General features: G+C 40.1%; 1 long non-coding RNA gene across 1 annotated transcript in view; it reads right to left on the reverse strand.

The window, feature by feature from the left end:
- Positions 1-20,510, reverse strand: part of LOC148417064 (uncharacterized) — a 29,433-nt gene extending 8,923 nt beyond the window's left edge. The window contains exons 1-2 of the long non-coding RNA XR_015866986.1: positions 18,190-20,510; positions 4,785-4,900 (exon numbers count right to left, since the gene is read on the reverse strand). This is a non-coding gene — a long non-coding RNA (uncharacterized LOC148417064). The remainder of the gene's footprint in view (positions 1-4,784; positions 4,901-18,189) is intronic.
- Positions 20,511-22,233: the final 1,723 nt, after the last annotated feature.

Here is a 22,233-nt window from a genome sequence, read left to right on the forward strand (position 1 = left end):
GTCAGATTTGCATTTGCCATTTGCTCTCCATTTGTAATTTTAGAAATGACCTTGTGAAATTATAATCAATTTCAGAATAAATATGACTTTTGCTCTAATTCAGCAAGATAAGAAAAGCAACGTCCTCAAAGTCTCGACTTTTATTTCCCAGCAGCCAAAAGGTTCAAATTGTAATCACGGTGTCTAAAAATAAGGTTAGTCGAAAAATAAGATTAGCTCATGATGCGCACTATTGAAAGATACGTGTTTGTCACAACGCATTAAAAAAAACCTTTTTTTGTTTTGTTTACTAGAGATTTCAACTTAGTAACTTTCGAATTGTACTCTCGAAGCGTAGAATTAGAATAAATATCAATCATCTCAATATTAATTTTTGGAGACATAAGTCTGATTCTATGAGCGCACATCATATAGCATACACACATTATTTTTTTTGTTTTATTTTGTTTTGTTTTTCAGATTATTTGCCGGTACAATTCCATAGTGTATGTTAGTTGATACCAGAATTGTGCTTTATGAACAAAAATGTATTTCTTGAAATTTGCCAAATAAACAAATAAATACACTAAAAATGACAAATCTTTGTTCACGTCATTTGTTTCTTCTTTCAATTCCGTGTAAGAAGATTCCTGGCCAAGAAAAGCTTGCTATTGGCATCTGTACACTACTAACCTGCGGCGCTCATACAAAGAAAACCCCCTAACTTTCATAAAGCTTGATGTGCGATATAAATTCACAAGCTGGGGTGGCACTTTGCCAGCATTGATCAATTCTAGGTAAACATTAAGGCAGCACTATGATGGGCTTATGTTTACAATGATGCCGCTCCAAGTCAGTGTAAATGAGGCAATAAAGACATGAAGTTGGCTATAAAGATAAACAGTTTGTGTTCACTCAGACAGCTTTGATCCTGTGCCCGCTTATTCCTGGGATTGTTGTTTGTTAAGTGAAAAGCGTTTGGAGTCCAAGACCTAAAAATGAGGACACCCAGAAGCAACTGAAAATCAGTAGAGCAACACAGGCTCACAGCATCTGACTTACAATGGAAAAGACTGCCAACAATAAATGTCCATTATCCCTGTCCACTCCTTCCCTCATAATGTTTCCAATGTGCTATTCGCCACAGATCAATGGCTTAATCGTGCTCCTGTTGTATTTTGGCCCATGATGCTTTTGAAAGCTATTTGCACCAAGTAGGGAGGCTAATGACCCTGATCTGATGCTCTGTGTTTGGCCAGGAGCGCTGATCAAGCGAAGGTAAGTAAACTCATATATTCTCCAGGGGCTGTGCTAATGAGAACGAATGAGAACACAAGCTATGGTTCATCAATCTAGTTAGGGAATTTTTAAATTTGACTTGCCGGTACAAAGTTGATTGTAGAATTGAATGAACCAACCACTCTGGTCACTACCAGAAAGTGGCACTTTTGAATATTTTGCCATAGTGGAGAAAAAATATATAAACATGTTTTTTTAATCCCATGTCATCCTATACTTATAATTGCTTTAACTTGGTTGAATATTGACATCACATTGCTGTGTGTGGATGCTAATGTGAAGTGGCATGAGTTGTCTGATTGGCGTGATGCCATCATCTCATCTGCTCCTTTGACTCAAATCTAGTCTAGCTACCTCTCGCTACTTTAGCATGCATAGAAATATTTAAGTCTGTGAATGTAAAAGAAAAAAAGGGGAGGGGGGGTGGGTTGTATCTACAAGAATGAGGACCCAAGTGCAATGTGTATTTGTGTGTGCAAAAGTGTTTTAGTGTGCGTTGGTAATCCCTCCACCAGCAGACTAATGATAGGTCTTATCAACACCCAGCAGTCAATGTGAGCCTTTGTCTCCTCTCAGGAGGTTGGACGAAAAGACTTGGGGGAGCTGCCTCTGAGCGTTTTCATTTTTTCAGTCACTGATAAAAATGAATGGTAAAATGGCAACTGTTTAAATGCTTCATAAGCACAAAACATCCCAGTTCCTTCTTGACCATAAAAAAATGTCCCAACAATCAAAAGATGTGCTAAAAGTGTGTCAAGGTTGCAATGCTCAGACAGCTGCATATGATGTGAAAACTGAAAGAAAAATGGGGGACTAAGCACAGACAGAAGTGGGTTTTCGTCCGTCAATATACAATGATGTATGTACTACGGGAGTGGTGTTTGAAATGTTTTGATCATCGAACAAACCTCTTTAAGGTCTCAACTTTTATTTCACATCCGAAAAAAGGTTCAGATTGTAATAAAAGTGTACGGAAAAGGGGGATTAAGAGATCACCATTGAAAGAAGAATGTGCCAGAACTTCAAATGTGGTTTTCTCAAAACTAGGTGTTTCAGCTTGGCAATATTCAAATTTCTCTAACTTTTTCAATTTTTGAGCTACCTCTCTTTTTATTTTATTACTTTAAAGGGAATTTTGTGTAGAATAAGAATATATTAATACTGTATATTCATTTTCATTTTCGCAGATAAGATATACCGATATACTGTATGTACATATACATTTATAACAGTACACGTGTGTATGTATATATATATATATATATATATATATATATATATATATATATATATATATATATATATATATATATATATATATATATATATATACATATATGTGCAAACATGGTAAATCAGGCTTGCCTCAACATGAGAATGAAGATGCACCTGCTTTTAAGCCGAGCACATGGGCGTCTGGCTACCAAGTGTTTAATGCTTCATAATGATGTAGTGTGCTTGTGCTGCTTTTGAAGGTTTTAAAATGAACAAAATACAAATCTTCACCCCCAGCCATGCCAAAGTGGAAAAAAATAAAAATTGCTTTATCTGGATGCAGGTGTATTGCCATTGTCTACCTTGCCGATTACAGTCATTTTTGCCGGTGTAAACTGCCGCCCATCTTGTCCGTCCTTTTGGCGCAAGCGTGAAAGGGACAATGACTTGCGCTGTCCTGTTGTGCTGCAGTGAATCAATCGGACTTGACTGAGTGACTCACTTGGCTGTCATTTCCCCTAAGCGTCTTTTGAAATATGACACCATGTGACAAAGTGTGGCGTTGAGCACTCTGCTTATGCATGCGAAAAGAAAGACACCCTACTTCTTTTCGTCCAGCAGCTTTAGAGAGTCTGCCTCACCCCACAAAGAGCAAAGAGAGAAGACATTTGAGAGGAAATGAGTGGAGGGTGGTTTTGAACATACTTTACTTTTTTCTTCTTCTTTGCTCCCTGGCTTCACGTGCCACATTTGAGCAGTTCTCAAAACATTCGATTCTTATGCAACCTTTCATGTGATTACATTTGCTCCAGTGTGTTCATATGTGGTGCGTCCATCAATTCAGACTAAAGAAAAAGGTGGCACAAAACATTCTTGACACGAGACGTGAGGATGTGTTGGAAAAAAAAGGTCCGATGCAGCGACCGTTGGCCCTCTGACCTCTTCTTTCCTGTTTTTGAAAAGGCCGTTTTTGGTGGCCATGGGAGATGGAAGAAAAACCTGGAGCAATGCAAAGGAAACTCTGCTGTCCAGGCGACACAAACAATACTGGTAATTCTGAAAACAGAGAGATGGCACGCTTGTGTGTGGGCAACCAAAGTGAAGAGACCATGAAGCTGTAACTGCTAAAGAAAGAGAGAACAGTAGGGAGGTATAACAGGGAAAAAAGAAAATAACGAAACCAAAAATAACAATTGAACATTGTTAGCTTATGTACTGTAAAAAAAAAAAAAAAAAAAACATGAAGCTGAAATGAGCATGATACGTGAGAATAATGTTTTTATCATTATGTAGTCTCATCATTCTTGGCAATATGAGATTATACTGAAGCTTAACTCAAATGGCCGCAGAAACAAAACAAATTCCAGTTAATATGCCTTTAATATAATGAAAAATAAAATCATGGAAATTAGGACCATACATGTGTGAGTTCAGTGCTTTATTTCTGTGGCCAAAACTATAAAAGCTTGAACGCTGAGGCAGTCACAAGAGCTGGTGACTAGAGGGTTTGTTGTCATGACATAGGGACAGGAAAAAAAAAAAAAGACATTCTTCTCCGTTCACCTCTCTTTAACTATTCCCTTCTCGGTGCTCGTTTTGCATGGGAGAAAATGATTTAGTGCTCCACACAAAGAGAGAGAAGGAGAGCATTACTCAGAGAGTGCTCGTTTGGGGGGGGCTGCAGTTAAGACTAAAAGGTGGCTCTTTTCCCAGTTGTGCTAGTCTTTTGCCTGTCCGTTCTATGAGGTAATTATGGACTCTTTGGAGCATTTAACAGAGAATAAATAACATTTTATGTAATAACATAGTAATGACTGTGGTGTATGTGTGTGTATGTGTGTACACACACACGCACACACACACACACACACACACACACATATATATATATATATATATATATATATATATATATATATATATATATATATATATATATATATATATATATATATATATATATATATATATATATATATATATACACACACACACACACACATACATCTGGACATCCCTAGTTAAAATATCAGAATGGAATGCTGGTTTATGACAGAGTGAATGTAGCTGGTGAATCAGACAGGAAGTTAGTGTCTTCACCTGGCAGTTGTGACTCAACACCACACAGACGCACATGCAAAAACACACATACAAAACAAACAGACAAAACGCAAACAGCAGATCCCAGTAGTGGGACACAGATGAACCAGGCGCTCTACAGGAAGGGCAAAAGAGTGAACATAACGCCCTGAGACAATGTTTTAAGCCTAGGGCAAAGTGAGTTCTCTTACCTCTCCTTCATCACTTTTGTCTTTTCCTTGTCATGTTCTACTGTGGGGTGCCCTTTCCTCCTTTGGTGAAGGCACTTGTTCTTGTTTCTACTTCTTATGGCAGCCCCATACATAACCTGAGCCACGGCAGAGGAAAGAAGGGAATCACAAGATAAACTTAGCTTGTAATATTAACTTTTATCAAAAAACTGGCAAAAAATTCAGTTTAATCTCCTGTGAGACTTCAGCCATTGCCACTTCAAGTCAATATCACCACGGTGTGTTAAAAAGAATGTATGAACAAGATAAGTGCAGATGACAGTAGTTCATGACCTACTACAGAATGTGCAAACATAAAAGCTCAAGTACGTATATTTACCGAAATGTGTTGTAGTAACTTTTTCAAAAGCTATAAATCCTGTAGTGTGTTTGAGATTAGGAAAAAAAATGTCCTCTGTGTAACAAGGGATGAAGTTCAAGTTAAGGTCAGGTACAGCAACCTGGCAGTCACGACTCAACATACAGTACTGGTCGAAGGTTTGAAAACACTTTCACATCAAATAGCCTCACACACATTAAGAAGTCAAGAACTTCAAGCGGTTCTGGATAATGCGCAAAGCTGTTTTAGACAAAGGGTGTTTAGGTACATTTTTTTTGCTTAACATTTTTTTTTTGTTTACCACATATTTACATCTTTTTTTTTTCTTTAATTATTCAACTATAATTCAGGAAAATTCAGGAAAAAAATGAATAACAAAAACCAGGCCTTTGACTGGTGGACAGTAAAGTTTTTTGTTTTATTATTTATTTTTTGCCTCATTGCCAGTCACACTTGGTAAACCTGCAAGGACTTGCTACAGTCTGCACACCGTAGAAAATACAGAATTCCCTTCCTATTATAACAATTAAATGTGCCCCTGGGACAAATGATAATCATTGTGCCACTGTCCTGTGAATTGACAGGGCTTGCTCGCAAGCATATATATATATATATATATATATATATATATATATATATATATATATATATATATATATATATATATATACACACACAATATGTGTTTACATGGCAGCTGATGAATTTGCTTACAGCTGTGACAGCTGCCACCACGGGCACACACAAACACACACAAGTGTGTTGTTGTCTCATTTGTTTCATACAGCTGTGCAGATAATGCACAAAGGATAAGCAAATTGTGTATAATGGCGAGGAGACAACGTAGCATTTCCATCCATTGCCTATCTCACGCCCTCACATTATCTGTAGCTTTGCCAGTGGGTATTTGAAAAAAAATACTGAAGAAAAAAAATAATAAATGACTTGCACTGTTGGTCCTCTTTATTCCTGTGAACAAAACAGACAGACTTGCGCTTCTCATTCATTTTAATGATAAAACCTCCTCAGTCACAGTCTTTTTCCAGCACTACCACCGCCCCCCCGTCCGCAACCCGCACCACACCAGCCGGGTGGAGACCCTCCCGAAAAGCCACAGCCAGGCAGAAACAGTGATCCTTTGTTTAAAACACCCAAACCCCCCAGTCCACCGACAACACCCCCACGACACCCCACTTCTTTTCTGCTAGCCCTTTTCCATGCTCTGGATGATGCCGTTCAGCAGTGATGAAGGCATGCCTCAACATGAATGCCATTATATAGCTAAGGATGTATGGGAAGGTGGAGATAGAGGGGCTGAAATGAACAAATAATATTTTTCCTTTCTGTACTTATCCTCAGCTTCCATTCATTAAAGCTGACTGATCTAACCCAATCCAGTAACATAAAAATCATATCGTGAAGTCATTTAAACTTTTTACCACGAGCAACAACTAAAGAATGTGTAACAGAACAACAATGTGGAAAATAAAGTCAATTTTGTAAGGTAGGGGGGAAAGAACTTAATATATAAAAATATATGAATGTATTAGGTTGCATCAATGTTGCCAAGTTGAAATGCCTAGTTTTGAGAAAAATACCTTTAAAGTTTTGGCACACCATCTTTCAAATGGTCATAGCAACCAGTAACTTAGGAAAGATATAAGGACCTGAAACCTTCAGAAAGTGTTCAATGACCACACATATAGTTCTCGAGTTTATTGCTTTTTAGATCTTGATTTTACATTTATTATGTATTCATTTTTTGTTACTGCTTTCATTTGTGTTTTTCATTTATTATACATTTTCCGTTCATTAAACCATTTTTTTAAATTGATTTTGCGTTTGTTTTTCATTCATTACAGTATATGCTAGGTCTTTTAAGACATGTTCTCTTTCTTTTCTATTTATGTTCTGTGTAAACAAAAACACAAAGTTATAATCTTTGTAGAAGCTAAGCAAAATATTGCACAAAAATAAAAGGCCTCGAAAGGTGCCCCGCATTATAGTGAGAAAACACTGTATAGTCAGCTTGTCTAAGAGGGACAATTTCAGTAATTTCATTTTGGTACTGAACCCAGTCATGTGAGTTAAGTGGGTTCCTCTCTTCTAATTGGTATCGGTGCAAGCATCATTGGAGATGATTTGAGTTTGGCAGCGCGAACTAAAAGTTCCTTTTTTGTTTGTGTCAAAATTACACACATGGGCACAGATGGCATGGCAGCTCGCATCGTTAACCCTTTCTAGTCTACAAACATGTTTATCAAAACTTGTTTTTTAGCTTTTACAACACGTGTTGGCAGCGCGTGTATGTGCACATCATGTCGCAAAATCTCCACACGTGTCATAGGTGCCTGCAGTAACAGATGCTGACGGAACACGACAGACAGCGTGCGTGTGAACATGCGTGTGCGCGAACACGCCTGTGTGCACGTGTGTGTGTGTGCAACTCAGTGATACAGCTCAGCCTTGATCTAGACTCCCCCTGCTGCGCCTCCTTCATTAATCAATAGGACAGATGAAGACAGACTTCTGCTGGGATGCGAGGCAAAACAATAGATGGCGTGTGTGAGTGTGAATGTAAAGGAGGCTGAAACGTCCTCGGGGAGAACCTGGCAGACATGATGCAAGGCTTCAAGGCTTCCTGCCCACACAAAGATCATTCATACTGGATTTGCTTTCTTGTACCAGCCGAAAAAACAGACTCAGTTTGATAGATGATTTGCATACATTATGTGTCTGGAAGTGTGTGTGCGACGACCCAAACCCACTGAAAACGGCTTCACTCTAAAAGATGAAGCGGGGGGGTATAATCTCCTTTGATCAGGTGTGATTTTCACCCGAGTCCAAAAACTACGCTAGCACACAGAACAGTTGACATCAGTTGGAACAACGCCTTGTTCCAATTGACGTCAGCCAAACTTTTAAACCTTAACCCCCCCCCCCCAGCGAAAAAAAAACAAAAAAAAACTAAGATAATCATCAAAATAGTCCAAAAAAAAGTAAAAATAGAAACTTCACAAATGACAAGCCAACCATGAGACAATCTGCAGGCGAAAATAGCTGATCTAGTGTGTCATCTCCACGGATCTACTCGCTGCATCTATTTAAGCGCGCCCTTGAGCAGAGCATGTTGTCAGCCGTATTTACTGTAGCGACGCAAGTGACATTATTTTCTAATACTCTGAGTCAGCTCTAATTCAACCAGGGTAAATCTTGGGCAGAATAGCAAATGTTAAAATAGGTCACAAAAACAATTGCGGAAATTCTGAGAAATCAATGATGAAAAAGAAGATAAGTATAACTTGATTTATGGTTGAATTAAGTGTCGGTAGCAATTCATCATTCATTCATTATCGGAAGAGCATTAAACTTGACAAGCTGTGCTCTAACAAACTGACATTTGCATTATACGTTCCAGTGGAAGAATATTGGTTGGGCTATTACTTTTAATGTGTGTAACCTTTGATTTTAATGACATGCTCCACTATTTGAAGTTTTTTAATGCCTTCAATAAATCAATTTCAAGACTTATGGAAGCAATCGTGAAATTTTTGTGATTTAACTGTGTGATTTCAACGGAGGTACATTTGAGTTCTTTTTGTAACTGATCAGATAAGAACCAGTGCCATTTTATTGTCTTCCAAACCAATCTAACCCTGTCTATATTTCAGGCATGTATTAGTATGAGCAAATATATACCATATATATATATCAGTTATGAGTTACTTGATTCAGCTTACTATTTAAGAAGGGCATTTTTTGTCGAATTTATTATTTTATCAATGAAGTTTAAAAAAAAAAAAACTACTTGTTATAAATATAAATATATTCACAGAGGACAGGAATCAGGCCAGATTGCAAATAGTAAAAATTCTTTTTTTTGTTTTTGTTTTGGCAAATTCTTATTTTGGCCAAATCTGTGTACTTTTCTAGCTTTTAAAAGAAAAAAAAATCCCAATATTTTCCCCGATTCTTTAAAATTATGTCATCCGGCCTGATTTCCAATTATGTGATCGAGATCTGGACATCCCTAAAAAACACACTGATAAATATTCAATATGTTTTCTGTGAAAACAAATAGGCAGGGAGAATACCCCCCTCAGAAAAAAAAAGACAAAAAAAAAAACAATCTGAGGGTCCCTAACTGTAGTTAGGATTCCGAATTTCTGCCCATCTAATAATGTACGTCAAGTGACTTGTATTTACTATAATTGTTTACATTAACTGATCACATGAAGTGATCTGCTTGCGCAGTCGTCCGAATTGACCACCACAGCACGCAGTTGTCACGGCCAACCAACGACAGCACAGATTTAAACAATAGCCATGCAAAATAAATGTCAAAGTTACATACCGTTTTGTTGGACTGGGTTGATCCCAATGAGTTAAATGAGGTTCACCTTGACATTAGTCCACTGGCCGACATCAGCAGTTATTTCCCTTATTCGATGATGATTATACTAACGGATGATCATTGATCTCATTTACGTAAAGAGCCAATCTGTCTGTTTAAACTGCTGTACTCGACCCATATCCAATACATATTTAATGTTTTATGTACATTTGGAGAAGGCATGAATTTTTTATGAGCATGTTAAAAAAAAAGCAGAACACATTTTCTGCATTTGTTATCTCTTTATGGTACCATGCGTTTTATGCAAACTGTGCCCTCTTTGAACCCAAAAAAAAAAAATCTGAATTGTGTCCCCCGAACCTTGTGGCGTAAATCTCCCCATTGAGAGAAACGGTCGAGAGAAAATGATGCTAAATTACAAAGAACGTTGTCGCGTTATCTCAGAGATCAATTTAAGAACATTACAACAAAATTGTGAATCTGGAGGTTTATGTCACTAACCCAGTCTGTTGTAAATGTGAATTGCCACAACCAGGTCCCAACCACCAAACCAATTAGATGAAAATTGTAAACCCAGACATGAGTTTCTGTGTTAGTGCTTCACCCGAGATGCCCTTATTGTTGAAGCATTGTGTACTGTGACATTGTACCCATTCCTGACACCCAGACAAAGGAACCGATGCGGGCCTCGAGGGGGCAGATGACAAACACTCCTAAACCATAGCCAGACATAATCCCCCCCCACCCCACCCCAAAGCCCGCAACAAACGCACAGTGGAGGGGGGCCTATTCAGTGCATATTAGGAAGGTGAAGGAGGCCAGGCACTGGGGGACCCTCCCCGCACGGCTCTCCTATTCATCTAAGACAACTGCTCCAGAGGCAGGCCGCCACCAAATCCGTTCCCGCCTCAAACCATTTGCCGCCACAAGACCCCCCCTTTTCACCCTCGCTGTACCCCGCCCAACATATGACCCAGACATATCCAGTGTTTACAAGGGTGGGCGGCCATGAAGTGGAGAAGCTGACCGTAATGAGCAGTCTCCTGGGAAATGTGGCATAATTGTCCGCCTTCTTGGGCCAAATTAAACAAACTCGAGTGAATTCGAGTACCCATACGTCTAATGACCCCCTTGTCATTTTAACAAACTGGCACGTTCCGTAGAACGCGCCATTGATGCAGAATGATGAGCGAGACCCCGTTGTCTCATTATATTGTCTTCAATTAGGTAGGAGATGATGAGAGACAATGAGAGAAGCACTGGTAATCATGAGGCTTCCCGACTCACGCTGGGAAACAGAACTTCATTACACGCGATGGTCCCGCATCGACGATAAAACCCCAAATATGTATGGGCTTATTCATGGGAGGTTTCCGAGCATAAAAGGCTCAGAAAGTGGAAAAACTGAAAATCTCACTAAGGATTGTGAAACAAAGGCTAACTAAAGATATCCACCCGAGTAATTATGCATCCTCTCTTCATGTTAAACTACCTGATTTCTCATTCTTAAACCGGGACGAACGAAGACAGGATTGTCCTCTTTCCTATTGTGCTAGGAAGACAAAAATGAACCCGCTGCTGTTTCAAATATCCAATTCCTTACAACTGCACCCCACTTTTGCCTCTTGAGGTCAGAAGTGGTATTGCACTAGCACGGATATAACTTTACAAGTAGGAGTATTTTTAGAAAGAGATACTTATAGTGGAAGAAGAGACAAGTGCTTGAGTGAACTTCCAGGGAGGAATTTGCTGACATGAAGTGAAGCGACGATCTCTTTTCATCTTCACCGCCGCATAAATGTTGTACAAGCTTAGTTCTCAGAGAAAAAGCTCAAACAGTGCCAACGTCAGCTCAAGAAAAGTTGAGAGCACAGGAGAGCGTTCGGCTGAGAAATGACTCAAACCCGACATCTCGCTGGTTTCGTGGCAAACCTCCTCATTTAAATCCATCTTAGCTTTGGTAGGACTCTATGACAATGCCTTGCTATTTAAAAAAAATATATGTAATGTATGCCCTATCCCAGCCCTTCCACATTATACTTTCACCTCTGATTACAGTACAAAGAGCTAACCTGAGACAAAAACACAACACCTCCGAGGCTTTGTCAAAAGTAAGAGGATTTTTTTTCTTTTATCATTTAGTGAAGAAAATGGTAAGAGCAATTCCTCAATGAAACCAAAAGAAGGTTTAAAGAAAGAACTCCATTTATTTCTCCCCGTGCACCCAACTGGGATTATGATCCCCATTTACCCATTCGTTAGCCCTCAGATAATTTTCGAAAAAGATGCTGCTCACTTTTAGTTTTGTACGTTTGGAAACCAGAGTGCCAGTAAGGGATGAACGTCAAACTGCCCCGTGGCCCAATAACCGTCTCATTAGGCTTCTGCTTTTTTATCTGATTCCACCAAGCAGGGTGTGATTAAGGCCATGCAGGCCTTTGATTTGTTTTCAACTATATGGCTGTTTTCGCTCACTTTCATTGATCGCAAGCAGTCCTCATTGTGCTTGGGTAGTGAATCTGTGCATCAAGAATGTTCTTTTTTAGAAAGCAGTAGGCCAGCCTACAACTAAACTATCGACATATTTCACTTTTTGTGTTCTATATGATCATCTGCAATGATCCTGTACTTCAATGTGCTGATAATAACCACTGCCCACAAAGCAGACAATTTTCAAGTTAAGGGGCAGGTTTTTTTTTTGTCTTTTTTTTTTTTTGTTGTATTCGTTCTAATTTAAGTATATGTGCTATAGCAAAGAATGGTGTTTTATGAGCCACATATAGAAAATATATAAATATTTGGGCTTCCAAAGTCAAAGTGTTAACTCTGGAGATTAATTAAAAATGTTGTTACTTTGTTTTAACCCTGTTCTACTGACTTCCTATGGCAGCTAACCTTTGCTAACGTTACAAGCAATCTTAGAGAGTCTTAAGCAATATATAATTTTAAGTTATAAAGTCTGTATCCCACTGAATGATGATTTTTTTTTTTTTCCACATCATGGTTGGTTAAATGTCGCAAAGACCAATTTAAATGGTTGCAAACTGTTTTCTTTTGTCAGCAGGAAATTCTAAACATGCTAAAACTGTTGGGAAACATTTAGCCAATATCTTTATGACTGTTGCTCCCTTGAACAAAGTCTGAGTAAAAAAAAATAACATCTGCTACCCTTATAGATACACGCAAACCATTTCCAAGATGACTAAAAAAATTGTATTTAGGCATTGTCTATGCAGCCTCTAGATAAATGTTATTATGTTCATAATATGGACAACTTGATACCAAGATTAAGCAAAACTCACTTTTAGGTGGAGAAACCTTTGCAATTTGGTATATGTTTTAAACAAGTTTATTAATATTGCAAGACACCCTATGTTGCAATTTTCCGGTGTAAAAAGTTCATATTTTGCCCATGATAAATTTGAGGACTGATTTCTCATTTACAATAGCTACCTTTAAAAATACATTTTACACTTGACTGAAAATTAAGCGTGTATCGACCAATGATGGCTTACCTATTTTCTGGGTTTGGTCATGTGACATGTGTTCAGCAAGTGGCAAAATGTGTTTTTAAAAGCAATGCCTGTACATAAAAAGTAATGTACTTAGCCTTAACTTTTTATTGCTCAAAATGACTGTATAAATTCAGTATCTCTTTCAGTGGAGGTATCTATTATGGTGCGGATCCAGATTAGGATTATTAGCCATTCCTACTCTATGATGAGTAAACAGAATGGGCCGTGAATGCCTTAACCACAGGCCAAATGTTAAATGTGATCATCAAGCTGTGTGACGCTGCCATGTTCCCTCATGCATGGCGCAACAGTGTCGAGAAGCGAGCATCTGCCTTGTCTCCCCCCAGATGGTAGCGGCAAGTATGAAGATTACTTCATTAACCTCACTGTGCTTCAACCAGTGGGCCATGCAGAGGGCTTGCTCTTCCACGTCTTCTCGAAATGTATTAACACTTATTAATAGCGCGAGGAAACTTTCACTAATGGCCCGAGGTGATTTGTGTTGCTATTATCAAACACTGCAGTAATTATACATAACATGCTTCTTATTAGTACACCTGTGGTGAATGCACCATTTCAAGTCATCTTTTTTTTTTTACCCCCTTTTTGAAAGATGAGGAGTCATTTTTCCATGGCCGCTAACATTTAATGGGAAAAAAATACTATGACTTGCTCGAAGAATTTAACCCTTGACAATAGACAGCAAAAAACACTTTAACAAAAAAAAAAAAAAAAAAAAAACTGAAAAGAATCTGCGTTTTTGTTGTCTGGCGCTCACAGCGTGAAAAATTAACTTTTCATGTTTGTCTATGTGGGAGCTGCTGGCTGCGAGGGCTTGCACCTGGAGCAAGGAGGAGCATGTGAGGGTCAAAGGTCATCTTGTGGGCTACACAGGAATGAGGTGCTCCCTCTCCCTGCAAAGACCAGGCAACTCCTGTGGCGGGGTCACACAACGCGGGCCTTTCACACTCCTTTCCTGCATTTCCGCCTCCACCTCTCTCCCTCTTTTGGAACGGTTGCAGTAATCCATAGTCGGCCCAATTATCCAAGCCCGCACTCCCGTTCCAGTCGTCCGTTTTCTCCCAACGGATGGAGATTCAAAAACAATTAACCTCTTCACGGCTAGGGACTTTTCCCAAGGAAAGGGCACGGCGGTAATTGAATGACTCTGCACTGACCATGACTTCACCCCTTCACGCATAAATCTGGTTATTGAAAATCCTAATCTGTGTCTTTGTGATTGTCCAAGTCATTAACATGGAGGTTGTACGCTCACGCTAGGAAGGCAGTATTTTACTGCGAGGAGGATTTAGTGAGACTGTTTACGTTTGACCTAGTTAAAGCGTTTGCATAATTTGCGTTGCTCTGCGCAATTCTGTTAAATTTTACGTACCGAGGGAAGGACCTTGTTTTTTTTTTTTTTTTTCCCAACGTAGCCCTGCTGGTTTGCGTTAGACTATTTCACACCAAGTGTCTATAAGTTGTGAGAGCATCCCCCACATCCTTAGGCTTCAATAAAATGTTCTCTTTTCCCCCTTCGTTATGGAGGGGCCTCCTATTCATCTCCAGGTAGAAAGCCTCAAAGTGTAGGAGGGAAGAACAGCTTGTTGCACCCATTGAACTTTTTATTACTTCCCCCTTCAAAGGGTGGTGGCGGAGGAAGAGATATCCTCAATCTCCTTGATGCCACGACACACAAGTCAGCTCTCGGCAACACACAAACAAGTGTCGGGATCGCAACTGGACCCCTGTGCACATTTCTCGACACTTGTCACATGTGACAAGATTATGTTGTTTTGGAAGCCGAACGAGGATAGAAATAATCCTCTAACAAACATGTTTACCAAAACTGTCAATGTTTGGCTCAACAGCATCAATGTTGTTTTGACAGCTGCGAGAGAGACAAAATAATATGCATTTTGTTTTTTCGGGGTTACGGAGCTTATCCACCATAAATATGCACATGTAGAGCTCTAACTACTAATCTAAAAAGAACGTTTTCCATGAAATATCCACTCTGATTATCACACAAATGCGGCAGCATTCGGATGATGTAATCCCTAACCAACACTTCAAGACCTCAGCCATTCGCTAAAGAAAGATGCTCTTGAAGAAAATGAAGGCAAAACCAATAAGCTCTGATGTGTTCGTAACATCAACAAGCTGTAATTGGTGTTTCTTTCTGCTTGACTTTAAAAATAACTTTCAGTCCCTCGCTAAAAGCCCCAAGACCCCGGAGTTTATTGGAGGTGCGGCAGTCAGCAGCTGAGGCTCTTAAATTTTTTTAAAAAGCAAGAAATGGCATCTAATCGTTAGTCTAAAGTTTCACTGAACGCATAGATAGTATGTATAAACCAAAGAAGATGCTATGCAAAAACACGAAACAATAACAGAAGATGTTATATAGTGTTTGATAAAAACTAGCATAAGCGCATTGAAATGCACACACACTCAAACACAGAAGTCTTTGATGTTTCCTTGTAAATGTCTACTGCAGCTGAGTGAGTCACCCACCCTCCAATCTAACATTCATGTACAGTGGACCCCCGCATATTCATGGTTCGGCAGCCCACATTTCATTTCTTTCTTTTCTACATAGAAAAAAAAAGTGTGAATAATTATTTCTTTGAAAAAATGTTGTTTATATACAATATTTATTGTATGGTAGCGTTAATCCTGACATCATTTGTCCACTGTCAGCCATAAACAAACCAAAGAACAACATAAAACTAGATCAACAAATATTCCATGGTCGAAGGTGGAAGTTCCACCCACACCTATGCTCATTTGTTCCAACTCCAGCCCCCAACTCGCTCATCCAATCACAAATCTAACAGCAACAGCGTTAGATGATTGACAATGAAGTGGGAGAGAATAGATAAGATGGCATCGCCCATGTTTGTTGTGGCTGCTTTTGCTCACAGACCCACCGCCATACTAAGAGTGAACATTGAATCAAAACCAGTGAAATTGGCAGTAACGCTGAAATGTGTCAATTTTACGCAACTTTGTTCGACGAAGCAGCGGCAGGAACAAAAACACAAAAGTACACTTTGATACTTGATTTTGTTAGTTTGTTTTATGACTACAAAAGAAGTAACATTCAAACCAAACTAATTCATCACTATCAGAATTGTTGATTGTTGTACTGTACATACAGGTTCCATACGTTGTGTATTTGCATCCTAAGCTGCTTGAATGTTTGAAGTAAAGCTGAATATGACCAAATTTTAAAATCTCAATTTTGTATTATTCAATCAAATGTCATTCTGGATTTTTACAATTTTAACACACTTTAATCGGAGTATTAAAACCAACAATTCATTCAAGGTTTCATTTGAAAAAAAATCATTCTGTTTTAAATCAAATTAAACTTAAATTTAATATGCATTGTACAAAATGTAGTTGTTAATAGCTTGTACATAACTTGCTTGAAGTACTTAGTTAACTTTTGTAAACACTTCTTGTAAACCACACATCCAGAATTCTCTCACTTGTACGAAACTTTGTAAAGCTATTTTTTTAAATCAGCGATTTTTTAGCGATTATTTCATTCAATTAATTCCATTGATTTCCCAACCCTATTGGAAATGGTTTCAAATGTTTTAGGTATCAGTTTGTGGTTCGTGTATAGTTTAAACCGTTCATATAGGCAATGATAGTCACTTTCAGGGAAGCGTCCATTATTCACAAAATTTGCTTGTGGTTGGGCTCGGCCCCATGAAAAGCAGGGGGTCCATTGTCGTCGGCACACCAGCAGCAGTAGCGTAGACACCGCACACACTTGCTACATGAGCAGCAAAAAACATTGTGTGCCTTAAGTGGAGACAAAGATGTGTATGTGTGGGGGGCGGGGGCAACTGGAAAAGTACGAGGACATGAAAATAATAAAAAAGGCACAAAAATACACTTGTGCTTCAGGTGGACTGGAATATCTCTTGATGATTATGTCTAGCCTCCAGGTGTGTATCGGTTGGCGCGACTGTAGGTGGTAGTTATGGTGAGGGTGGTGGTATTTGGGTAGTGGTGGGGGTGCATAACGACAAAGCGGGAATAGGCGCGTTTGCCTCCATAATACCACCATCAAGGAAGGGAGGGGAGTGCAGGGAAGGAAAAAAAGTAGGTTCATAAAATTTTGATAAGAAGATCTTCAGCTAAGTGACATTCTGTGTTGCTTCTCCTTTTTAATGGATCAGCTCTCCTTCTTTGTAGTTCCTCAGTGCCGCCTCGGAGAATCGGGCAGACGCGTTTTATAGGGTCCTAATTAAAGCCATATGACGCCTTTTCCAACATCAAATGGAGCTGGTCCTGCATGCCGTTGCCTGTTATTGTGCCGAACAAACGCACAATCACAAGGAACCCGTTTTTAGGCTAGACTTTAAAATTTACACCATTTCTACATCCCCCAACCCCACAGAGCCATGACCCTACCAATTTCAAATCGATAAAGAGGTTCTGGGAGTGACATGACCTCTCTAGGGTGTGGTGGTGGTGGTGGTGGTGGCGATGCGGGGCAATTGTGCACGGCTGGGAAATGAACGAAATGAAATGAAGTCAGTAGAGCTTGCTCTTACTGAAAATGTATTTTTAACAACAACAAAAAAAGTATACGTCTGCATATATATTTATTTGAATAGTTATTTACAGAAAAAGTCCTGTGCTTCAGACCTGACAAACGAGGTTAGGGACTCTCCAACCCTGAGGGTTGAAGTGAAGTGCAGCCCTGTTTATAGAGTCTTTTAAGAACTCAATTTTTTTTCCCTCCGGCCACCCCAGCCCCCCTCCCTAATTGTCCTCATTGAGCCTTGTGGAACGGGTGCACAGCCAGACAGCCAGGCTCGGGTCATCGGGTTTACCGCGTGCTTTTTATCTATATTTCATGCTATGGCGCTGTGCAGACAGCTGCACCCCCCAACCCCCAGCACCACCCCGCATGTATCACAAAGAAAAAAAAAATCTTGTGGGTGCACAAAGAGAGATGACATGACAAGCACACGTGCGAATCACAAATTTCGTACAACATTATCTTTTAATTTCTCTTTGTGCTTACGCGTTCGCGCAAAAAGTAACACATTTACAAGAAAAGCCTGAAATTGTTGACTGATAATAAATATTTGTTCAATGACCTTCTAGATAGCAGCAGATGGAAAAGAAAATACATAAATATATTGTACTTACGATTCATTTCGGCAACTTATGGGCGTTTATGTCTCGCCCCCGTGCGTCTCCGGTCGTCTGCTTGCGGAAAAAGTGTCTCCTTCCACGGCAGTGAGAGTCATCATGTGCGCATCTTCATGTCATGTATTTTTTTTTTCTTTTCGTTTTTTTTTTTTTTTTTGAGCACACATTGTCACTGCACATACCGTAGATGCTGGACGACCGATTTGGCCGGTGTCAAGTCTGCATTGATGCCCGGGCTGGTCGCTATTGAGCGCTGAGAGGAGAGCCAACATATAGAAAGGCGTCATGTGAGCAGGGGGGGCGTGCGCCATTGGCCAGGCGCGCACACTGCGACCAAGCTGCGCCGTGTTCCATTGGCCCAGGACGCCAGCCTTGGCGCCTCCTCGCTTGGCCGTGCACCACAATGGGAGTGCGCCTCTTCTGTTCATCATTTTCATCGGCGGCTGCAAGGCAAGGGAAGGGAGGGGGAGGGGGGTGTGGGGTGTGGGTAGAACTGGTGCGTGCATACTATTCAAAATATTTTTGGGGACGCGCGTTTTAACTAATCTCCTCTCTGGTCTTGTGGACATAAGCGGTGATAAAATGTATAAGGGAATTATTGAAACTCTTTGAAAAGCACACACATTTTAATATTTGTCCCAATGAACCAACTGTAGCCATGCTGTGTTTGCATTCGTTTGATGACAACATTTTTATATTATATGAACCTTCGCAACACACTTTAACACGTGGGCCATGCTTTATACGACTGCAATAATAGCAGCGTTAATGTACCATTATCAGATAGCATTCATTACATTTTTTAACATATCCCTATCAAAAATAGCATGCCACGCAATCACTGCGATAGCTATTCAAATCACTGTGGCTAATTGATGGAAACCACACTTTTTCTTGAATAAAATAGATTAAACTGGTGAAGATGGTCAATATGCCACAGCCAAAACCGAATTATGCCTGTCCTACATCCGTTATTTCAATAAGTGCCGCCATTGTATGTTGAATGGATCTAAAACAAGCTCCCTAATTTATGTTTGATGCTAATGAGGTCTGAAGCCATTTATTATTCAGAAGGCACGGAGCTAATTGAAAGGCACAAGCAATAGGTTTGGATGCCAAGAAGATGCCTTGATGTTCTCCAGTTAAACAAAGTGATCATCATTTTACACGTACGGTAATATTTGTGCATACCCGTTGGTTTCTTCACAGTTGGACTTGACAAAAGCCAAAGAAAGAACGTCCTCTCACTGTCTCCATCTGGTTCTCTAGAGTGTGAAGGCTGAAGAACTCAAGGTTCTGTATGAGTGGGAAATAGAGCGCATGTAATCTAGAGCGCACATCTTGCCGCCCTCCCCTTCTCCGGCTGCGGCATTAAATCAATATTCCGCAAAGCTTTCTCTTGTTTTCACATTCACTTGACTGCTGCCATGATGTGCTGCAAGGGTCGGCAGCCGCTCCCTGATTTTTGTGGCACTTGCAAACCCCCACCACCATGACCTCTCCTACCTCTTCCTTCTACTTTGTGGCAGACACCCTTCCTTGCGATAGCTTCAAGGCAAGGCGCCCCATTCCATTTGTGTCCTGCCCTAACGGGAAGTGACAGGAATAAGGCAACATGCTATCGTGACACAAAATATAACGTCAGCGACACCCAGCCACTGTTGTGAGACAACACTTAATAACCGCTTGAGGAACATGTTCGCATCAGTCTGTTAAATAGCCTTTATCACATACGGCCAAACAATTTAGCTCAAATACGGTGACTTGTGAATATTTTACGTATGGAACTTTCAAGTTTATGGATAATGGTATGTTCTGAGCGAATGTAAATTACCGAGATGTTGTATTCCTTCTTTCTTTTTTCCAGACAGCAGCTTAGTACTTTTCAAGATTTGAAAAGCTTTCCGTGCAACATCGCTCTGTTACAAGCTACTGGATATGCATTCATACACACATGCGCGCCTTCACACTCCATCGTTATGAAAGCAAAAGCCTGCCTCTGCAAAATGGGTCAAACACACCGCAGTCGCTCCATCTCAGCAAATGCATTGTGTCTGTGTAATTGTGCGAATGGCGGGCATGCGCATGTGTGATTGCACATCAAAGGCAAAAATTCAATATTAAAACACGCCGAGTCTTCGTCGACCGAACCGTCGAACGAAAGTGAACGCGTTTACTGTTTTCGACAGGGGGGTGCACTTTGTAAATCTGAAAGACGTGGTTTACCCCCAAAGCTAAAATGGCAGGCGATAATACCTTTAAACAGCTATGAGGAAGATGTTCACCCTGGCAAAAAAAAAAAAAAAAAATCCAGTGGCGTCATCTTTCTTGTACCGCATTGCGTCGCATGCCCTAGACATCCACCAGACATTTGAAGGCACTAGATTTGCCCCAAACCCTGAACTGTAGTTCACCCTTGGTTCTTAGGAGAAGATACACAGTAAGGCTCCTAGGTAGACACGCACACACCCACAGATATTTACTCACTGAATTCAATCCGTGGGGTTCAAAGCTGTGCCAGTCAAAGTGGGAAGAAAGCTGCGTGCCGCCGTCTTCTAGACCCATCACTGGGTGGCGTTAATCTGTTTCATGTTCCATCCCTATATTTAGACTCGTGTTTTGTGAACACTCGGCTTAATTCTCTGAGACGAAAGGAACCTTTCGAAGCCGTTAACTAACTGCAAGACTCATCTGGAGATTTTCGGCAGCACATTCCGACAAACACCTGTTCTTGCCTTTGTTAGAGCTAAGAAAAGCTCGCCGCTTCAGGGAGGAGGTTATTTGTTGTGAATGAAGATGAATGAATGAGTCCAAGAGAAATGTTGTGATTAAAGCGTGATTGCTCATATGGGAGTAGAGATCCTTTTCAGTTGGTTTAAAAAATCGGCATGAAACTTGAGTGGCCCTTTCCAAAGTTACGATAATCGTCATCATTACATCACCCTAAGGACCTTCTTCACCTTTGTAGAAAAAAGTTAAACACACAATAGAGCTTACATCTATTTAACTAAAGGCCAATTAAAATTGGTCGTTGTTCCTCTTTTGTAGCAACAACTGCTTTTCTTCTCACGTACCCATGCTAATCGAAAAGGGCTTTGTCCAGACCGTCCGCACAATTAGCTTTAAATTGCCACTATGATCCTCGTTTGATATGTCATATCTCATTACATGAATGCACAAGAGAAACAACTGGCAAGAATGTGTCCTTTTTTGTGTCCTGATCTGATCAGAGCAGGAAAAGGGATTTGGGCCTACTAAAAGCTGCTACCTTCATCCTCCACACATTTACACAAGGACACTAAGATGGACTATGAGGGTTAAAAGCTTGTCCTTTCAACATCAAATGCTACAAGCTTTGTCCATAGTAACAAGCCACAACGGGAGCCTGCATGGCATCTGCCTCCCAGCTTCTACAGCCAAGGCGCGGGGCCAAGGGAGGGGGCCTGAAGCCCAGATAAGCTCTTCCTCCCCTGGTCACCGCTACGCCACAGGGACCGGACAAGCCTGGAGCCTCAGCTGAGAACAACTGATAATATCCACATGAGTATGAGTATGGGTGGTCGGGTGCATGGGCGTGAGAAGCTTGTTTCAAGGGTTGTGTGTTTGCCATGGTTAGGAGCATGCACGGATGTGCAAGCTTTCATGTTGGTGGAAGTGCTCATATTTAAGAGCTAAGGCTATATTGACTTTTTCATTCATGATAGAAGTTATACAGCAGGGTCCAATAAGACGAGTGGACTCACAGATTTTCTCATGGGAAACGTGTAGACAAAGCACTTGTTTTTTTTTTTTGGAATAAAGAAAAAAAGCCAAGCACACATACTGACTTCACATTTGTTTAATATTGAAACTAATTGCAACACTGCTTGCAAATCAGCACCATTTTATTGTAGTCTAAATCATCATTTAACATAAGAGTAATGTAGTTCTCTGTCAGATGACAAAAAAAAAAGAAAAACACACAGTTTTTGCTCCATAGCTCTGACCTTATTATTTTAACGTCTCGTGTTGGAACATTCATTTGCTTTTCATGCACATAGT

The sequence above is a fragment of the Hippichthys cyanospilos genome, chromosome 10, assembly GCF_059441005.1.
Source record: "Hippichthys cyanospilos isolate Australia breed blue-spotted pipefish chromosome 10, RoL_Hcya_1.0, whole genome shotgun sequence".
NCBI classification, from domain to species: Eukaryota; Metazoa; Chordata; class Actinopteri; order Syngnathiformes; family Syngnathidae; genus Hippichthys; species Hippichthys cyanospilos.